Here is an 8,009-nt window from a genome sequence, read left to right as displayed (position 1 = left end):
GAAGGAGCCTAAGCCTTGGTCACAGCCCAGTACAATAATTATGATATTTGTACAATAATTGCAACCTGTCTAGCATGTATGATCAATCATAGTAAAATGGTTCAACACTTAGGATCATTTCTGAGGCAGCTAAATGAGGCAGCGTATGCAAATCCCAAATCATACTGGGGGGGTCTTTTTTCCCTTTTTGTGGGAAAATGTTTCATATGCCAGGTCAAATCAGCCAAATCAGTTCCAAATCCTCTCAGCTGAGTGAAACTCAATCGTTCAAGCACCATATGCGATGCTAGAATGGGCAAATATCCTCCACCCAGGACTTTTGAGCTTGGGGCTTCCGATGCTCCCAAATCCATTGGCAGCCATCCTTTGTGCAGGCCCAAGCCCAGAGGTCTTGGGGTTCAGATGCCCCCAGGTCTCACTTGTCCTTAGGCAACGGCCATGGGCAGGGCTGTCCCTGCGAGGACGAATCAGGGTGACCGCCCCAGGTCCCGCACTTTCGGGGACCCTGTGGACAGTGCCGTACAGGCCCCACCATGGCCCCCACCATGGCTGCCACCAGCTTGTGTGGACAGTCGCTACCTCCCACCCCCTGGCCCTGCACAGGCTGATATGCACCAGGCCCTGCACACCCCTAGGAACAGCTGTGGTTACAGAAGCAAGCTAGGGAGGAGTCCCCCATTTCCATAAAGTCAGCGTGTAGCCGAGATCCTCCCACTGGAAAATGACCACTGGGGAGCTAATTACAAGACACACTAGGGTGTCATGTCCGCAGTGCACCACATGGCTGCACCCTCCACTACACAGTGCCATTCAAATCCATCTCGGTCCAGGCAACAGATTGACTTTTATTAGTAGATGTTTAGGATTGGGAATCCAGAAAAAAGATGACAAAGCTGATATGGAAATACAGAGAGCCCCAGCGAGGGACTAACAATAGAGGGATGGGGGTGAGGAGGGGAACGCAACTAGGTTACAAGAGATACAATGTTAGCCGACTAAGCCCGGGGGTGGGGGGTGGGGAAAGGGGGAAGGGGAGGGAGGGGGTTTGCAATGCTGAGAAAGAAAGGAGATAGATACACACAAACCCGTTACAATGGTCCGCAATGGTGGAGGAAGTGGCTCGGAGGAAGCGTCTCAGTCCATACAGTCTCATCGTGGGGGTCCTCTTTGGGTGGAGCGGGGTTGTCCGTGGTGGGAGAATCCTCTTGAAGTGAAGTGAGGTGGCGGGGTGGTTCAGGCAGTGCCATCCAGGTCTGGTCTGGTGGCGGTTCGTCTGGTGGGGTCGGTGTACTGGCGGTGGCTCGTGATGTGCTCCACGTAGGTGTCACGGGACCAACGGATGGTGTCAGACACCATGAGGCAGCGCGTCAGCTTGGCGTAGCGGCGGCAGGCGTGGAGGACGCTCTCGTTGCTGGGGTCCCAGGCTCTGAGCGTTCCCACGATGAGTGCATCCACCGTCACGTCATAGCCATGGCCCCTCAGGGTGTTGGCCAGCAGGGCGTACTTCTCCCGCTTGCGAGCCCAGGCGTCGGTGAAGGCTTGGCGCCGGTTCTCGAAGGGGATGGTGACTACACTTGATCTTAGCTCACAAGGGGCCGACTTTTGAGCTTGCTGTCAGCACTTTCTTATGATTGCTTTTTCATAGACATTAGATTTCATGGACATAAGGGCTGGATGGGGCCTTGTAAGATCATCGGATCCAGCCCCCTAATTTGGGGTGCAGCCCCCTATTTGCTTGACTCGAAATAAATGCTTAAGTTTAGATGACCCAGTTCTCACTCACTGGTAACTTATAGTGAACAATATAAAGTAAATAAGACAACTTACTTGCATACTTATTTGCATGATTATTTGCATATTGTTTCAGCGTACAATAGTTTTTCAGCAAATACGATAATTTTGATCTTCCAATATGATCATTTAATATTTAAGGCCATGCAATACTGCCATAACCTCTCCCTTTCTTCCTCATGCACTGACCAAGGGAGTTAGCCCTGCTCACCTGCCCTTTGGGTCCTCCTCAGTTAAAGGTGCTTCAGAAACTGCCCCATGCTGTGCTCCAGGGGCAGATTTGGAGGGAGGGGTGTGCAGTGGCACATTTGCACCCCCTCTCCCCTTTTGATTCCTGCTCCACCCAGACTTCAAAACCAGTTGCCTGGCAGGAGCAGCTGCATTTCCAGTCACTCACCCACTGAGTCAGTTGACTTCATGGCAGTGGAAGAGGGAAATTGTAGCCCTGAAGGTCAAGAAAGTGCACCAGAGACATTATGCGCGATAAATGATGCTAGAGAATTATACCTCTGGCATAACTGACTTCATGGCTCCTTCTCAGCTTCCTGATTCCTGCTAATCTCTCTTTACTCCATCTGTGTTAGCCACCCTCTCTCCTTTTTAATGGTCTTGATGTTCCACTCCCTCAAACTAGCCCTTCTCCTGCAATGTTGCCCTTTCTGGGACTGTCTCTTCCATTTCACAGCCTTGCTCACTTGGTTTCTACTCTAGCTCAAAACCTGAACTCAAGTCTGGTCATATGAACTCAGGCATCAAAATGAGTGATGCTGAAATATTGGAGGCTCTGTCAAAACCTTCCAGAAGGCTAGGTTTTGGAGGTTGAATCCAAATGGGAAATGCACATTTAACTAGAATGACTCTGGGACTAATAGCACAGCATCTTTTGGTTATTTTTTATCCAGTTTGTTTGTGCATTTTTAGACTTTCTATAGCATTTAGCACATTAGTGCACATTTGCATAATTATGTTTGTTTTTATCCTTTGATCTAAGACTGAATAATGTCTCCTTTAAGCTACCTCAACCTACCTCTGCTGGGGTGAGGGGGAGGGGGGAGAATCAACCTGTATGCTCCTGCCAGCACGTACATAGAGAGATTCCCAGCTTTCTGCCAGCTGCTGCAAGGCCTTCAGATTTTGTTGCCTTTGCACCCTGATGGCACATCAGAGCTGCACATGGATATGAAGTTGCTGGGTTGGGGCAACTGCTATCTCTCACCAAAACTTCTTGCAGCCAAGGCAGGAAAGTATGGACAAGGCCTCTGGCCTCAATCCTATGGATTGCAACACCAAAGTTTGATAGTTGCAGCCTCTTTGAAATCAAAATGCTTCCGTTTCAACAAAGTCAGGGTAGAGATGTACCTTGCAAACTAGCTAAGTCAGAGATGCATAAGGTTTTGTGAGCCCAAGCTCACTTCATCAGATTCTGCGCATCTAATAGATGCAGTGTATCTGGTAGAATGATTTGAATACAAGACCTGAAATTGCAGAACAAGAAATCATCCATGAACTGGATTGTGTTAAGTATGAACTACTGAATCTGAATGGGATAAGAATCTGTATGGAGACTACAGATTCTTATCCCATTACTTGAATTAGTTTCGGTGACCCTTTGGGCCCTATGGGTTTGTTGCTGGTTTGTTTCTCCCCTGTTTCCTGTCTTTCGTATTCAGAAAGGCAAAGATTTCTTAGGGTGATATCTTTTATTGAACTGACTATGTAGTAGGGATAAAGTTAGGTTAGCTTTTGGATGCAAGACATTCTTTGTGAGGTACGATAAAAGGTATCACCCTGAGAAATCCTTGCCTCATGCGTAATTTCTGGACTGCCACAGCTACATCACTCTTACACTTTTGTATTCACATCACTCTCTTTAGTTAATAGACTGCTCTAAACATGCTGTTTCACAGCATCTGACAAAGGGAGCTGGGGCTCATGAAAGCTTATGCATCTCTGATTTAGTGAATCTATAAGGTACATCTCTATCCTGCCTTCTCCTTGACTTCAGACTATCAGGGCTAACACCCTCTCTTCAGTTAACAGCAAACAAACCTTTCCAACAGGAATGCAATGGTACTCAACACATTTACAGTACCAGTGCAGACCAGGCCTTCAGTTGCAACACTTCACAGTTTTCCAAAATGAGTGCACAGTCATTGTAGACCTTCAAATAGAATAATTGAGCACAAGTTCAAAAATTATTTAGCTGGACATCTCCTCCTTGTGGATATAGGTGAACTGGCTTTGTTCTGCCCCAGACAGAGCTTCTGTTTAATTAAAAAATGCTAGCTCTAACTCAGCCCCATGCACACCCAGCCCTGAGGGTGCAGAGCACTTGTTCCAGTCAATCTGTAACATCACCTTCATTACCTCCCACTCCTCAGTGACTCACAGCAGCAGCAAGCAGCAACTTGAGGAGGCAAAAGGCCACCTTTCACTGGGCTTGCACAAGGTTTCTGCCAGGGATTCAGCCTGACACCCCCCAAAGGACATGCCCCAGCATGTGTTCTCTGATCTGCAAGTCAGCTGCTTTCTCCTGCACCCAAGCACAATGAATCCTGGAGCTACAGCAGCTTTTCCAATCTGCCACCTCCTTCATACCTATACATTTGACAGGTCCCAGGTCTCCCATCCAGGGGGAGAACTAAACAGCACCTGCCTAGCTAATGCAAGCAGCTGAGCACCCTGTACTGGTGTCACAGCAGGGGCAGGGTATCCAGGGGCTGAGGGCAGCAGTCACAGGGCAGATGCTGTCCCCACAGGGTAGGTGCATATGTGGGTGGGATCGCGAGAAGTACCCACCTCCCGGATGGCAGCACCCGCTGAGGCGGCCTCTGGGCAGAGGGGGCATTGTGAATAAAACCTCAGGGGCTTCCTTTCGTCTAACTCTGAGCCAGACCCTCACGGCTAGGGCACAGGTCTCTGAGGGAAATGTGCCCTTGAACTGTCCACTAGGGGGCTTCATGCTTTTGGGGCTGTTTTTTTCTGTGGTGTGTGGTGTTTGGTGCCAGACAGGGAACTAAGGGTGTGTAGACCAGGGTGTCTACCCATTTGGGCCCGTAGACTGAATCCAGAGAGCAAGGGTATCCCTGGGGCCAGGTAAGCTGCCAGTGGCAGTGGCGTTCATCTCCATGGCTGTCTGGAGCAGCTGTGTCAGTGCAGGCCTAGATCCCAGGGAATTAATACTACTTGCTTCCCTATTTTTCTCTTCTGCCAATGTTAGTTGCCGAGGGCAACCCAAAACCCGCATTTCAGGAGTGGGTAAGGGGGAGAGGTGAGGGACGGTCATTCCCTGCATGCCAGACCTGCAACCAAACAGAGACTCTGGAAGACACAAGGCTTAATGCTGCTGTCTCAGGGGCTCCCGTCAGCCCCCATGATGAGCCCTGTGAGCCATATCTGGCCTGCAGAAGTAGGTGGTCTAGCCCATGAGAAGCCCTGCAGGCTAAATGACCATGGTCTGGATCCAGTCTTCAGGTCTTATGTTTGACCCCAGGGTTAGATCATGGTCTGATCCAGTTAGGTAATGTATCTGTTTAAAAGTTCCCCCATACCCATTTCTTACAAAGTCTTCCAATACACACTGTATAGTTATTAATTAATTAATTATTGTTTTAATAAAACTGAAAATTAAGGGTAGGGGTGACTATCTGGCCAAAATGGGCTTTAAAACATTTTCTGTGATATGTTTTAAAACTTTTTTTGACAAGAATTGGGAGTGTTTGTATAAGGGAGGTGATGACTGCTCTCTGACTCCTTTCTCCTCATTCCAGTCATCAGATCTCAATGCTGGTGCATTGGGAGGGGACGGCAATGCGGGTACTGTCCACACTGCAACAGCTGATAAAGGAGTACAAAAGTCACATTTGGAGTCAGGACCTTTCTAAGCTGTCTCTGAGGTCCCTGTGGTGTGCCATGTCAGAGTATCCAAATTTTTGAAGGCTGATAAGGATTTAATTTACAGTTGAATACAACTGTTTCTAGGCAGTTGTGTCAACCAGGGATTGCTGAACCTCCCTACATCAGGGACAGTGCCCTTAGCACACTTCTCCCATGCAGGCTATATGTCATCTTTGCCTGGGAAAATCCCAACTGGCCACTGAGTACCACGACAAGCCTTATGAGAGCTGAGGATCTGGCCCTTTCTTTTCTTTTATATGGGATGATGATGCATCTTCCACTACTTGATGTTTTTCTTAAAGGCCATAGTTCTTAGTATCGTATGGTTAGGTGACTATCGCAGCTTTCATGTTTTAAGAACATTTCTTGCCCTCATGCTTGCAGAAGAAAGGGTTACAATGTGAAGTGAATATATCTTACACAAGCCAGTGATAAATAAAAAGAAGGTGAATTTTAACTCTCATAGCTTAAGACAGTCTTGTGGCTTCAGAGAAGGTGATTCAGGTAATGTGAACACTTGCACAGGCTATGTACTTTGTTCTGCATTCTTGTGACTTGACTTCAGTTTTGTTTTATAACATTTACAGGACCACATCTCATTCTGCTCTCATTTTACATAGGATTGCTTTTGGCCACAGATTCTCTTACTCTTAAAACTTAAATATACTTGCTCTTATTGTAAGCAAGACAAATGAAGACTACTGTAGTAACATTCATCTTTGATGTTTGTTCCCTGGTAAATATTCGTCCGGATTTACCATCATTTACAAAATTGTCTTTTAAGAAGAATGAATACTGCCTGCACATTTTGAGCAAGGATGCCACATAATTTTGGTTACTATTTTCAGTGCTCTGGTGAAAATGCAAGATTTCATATTATATCTATTCATGCGAACGAGGAGAGGAGAATGAGAATCAGCTTTTTTTGTTAAGTGGTGTTGGGCTTGAGGCTTAAATTCAAGCAGTCTTTTTATTTCTTCTCTCTGGAATATTTATATTAATGAGAATATAGAATAAGTTTTCTCTGAGCAGTAAAAAAGCTATTCATTAACTTTTTGTGCCATAAGTGATCTAGTTTCAAGCAGGCTATACACTACCCTTCTCAATTAGCTGAGCTGCATTGCAAAAAATAAGGGTATAAGATTTTCTGCTTGTGTAAACTGTCATAGGTTCTTGTAATCTGTGGCTGTATTGGAGCCATTATAACAGTTAAGATCAGCTGTGGACCTGGCCCTTAACTCTCTACTCCTGTGAGAAAACTAGCAGGAATAAGCTTAAAAAGAAGGAATTTTCACCATGAAACTCTTTGATTCAATGTGGCTTCTGGCACTTGGGAAACTCAAACTAGTACAAAAACTCTCTTCAGTAATACAGCCTACAGTGAATTCAACAGTGCTGACCTCTACTTTCTATACTGACTTTCAATAGCATATCAAGTTCTATGTCTTAGTTGTTATCTTGATGGTGTTCGATGGCCTGACCCTAAGATATCCAAGTGAAGGCATAAAGCACCAGGATGAAAACCATGGTCAATCATTTTGCTTCTCTATAACTGGGATATTCTACAATAGGGGTAGACACTGTGTGGGGTGAGAGCTTTTTGGGTGGCCTGAAATCATCACAAAACTCATCCCACTCCTATTGCCAGTCATAGTTTGTTCAGTTTTGTGACAAGGCATGCATCATAGCAGAGATATTTAAGAAAATGCAGCCCTCTGCCCCCCACACAAAATACATAGTTGCATAAACTTCTTGCTCGGAGTGGAGGATGATAAAACAAATTATATATACCAGAGGTTAGGTATGTTGCTTAACTGCTGGAAAGCACTCAGATAATAGGGCAATGAGGATGTATGAGAACCTATATAGAATACAGTGTTCCATACAGGTTGATACAAATCTGGTGAAAAGGATAGAAGTGTAGTACAAAAGGTATCCCACAGGGGTGCAGGATGGGGATCTCTCTAAGTGTTTTCCATGGCTTGTATTGTCCTCCACAATTTGCCCACTGCCCTTGCCTGACTGGAGAAATTCCTACTGAGATTTTGGTGTAAGGAGAAGGGGCAATGCACAGGTAGCTAAATCTCATATTCATATAGGAGGAGAAGATGATGAAAAATGTGTTTCCTAGTGGATTACATGATCAGACCTATCTTAGGCATAAGAGAATAACTTACGGAGAGTGTCATCCTTGACTTAAACCTGAATTTGCTTATAAGAGAGGGCCCATAACGTTACTTTAACATTGCTTTTGGAGATTTATGCATTGCAGTAGCTATAAATATGACAAATTATCTATAATAGCTTACCAAGTTATTAAA

This window comes from Crocodylus siamensis, chromosome 3 (assembly GCF_052110815.1).
Source record: "Crocodylus siamensis isolate JL-2025a chromosome 3, ASM5211081v1, whole genome shotgun sequence".
NCBI lineage: Eukaryota > Metazoa > Chordata > Crocodylia > Crocodylidae > Crocodylus > Crocodylus siamensis.
The sequence above is the reverse complement of the archived record's forward strand: the minus strand, read 5'-3'. Positions refer to the sequence as shown.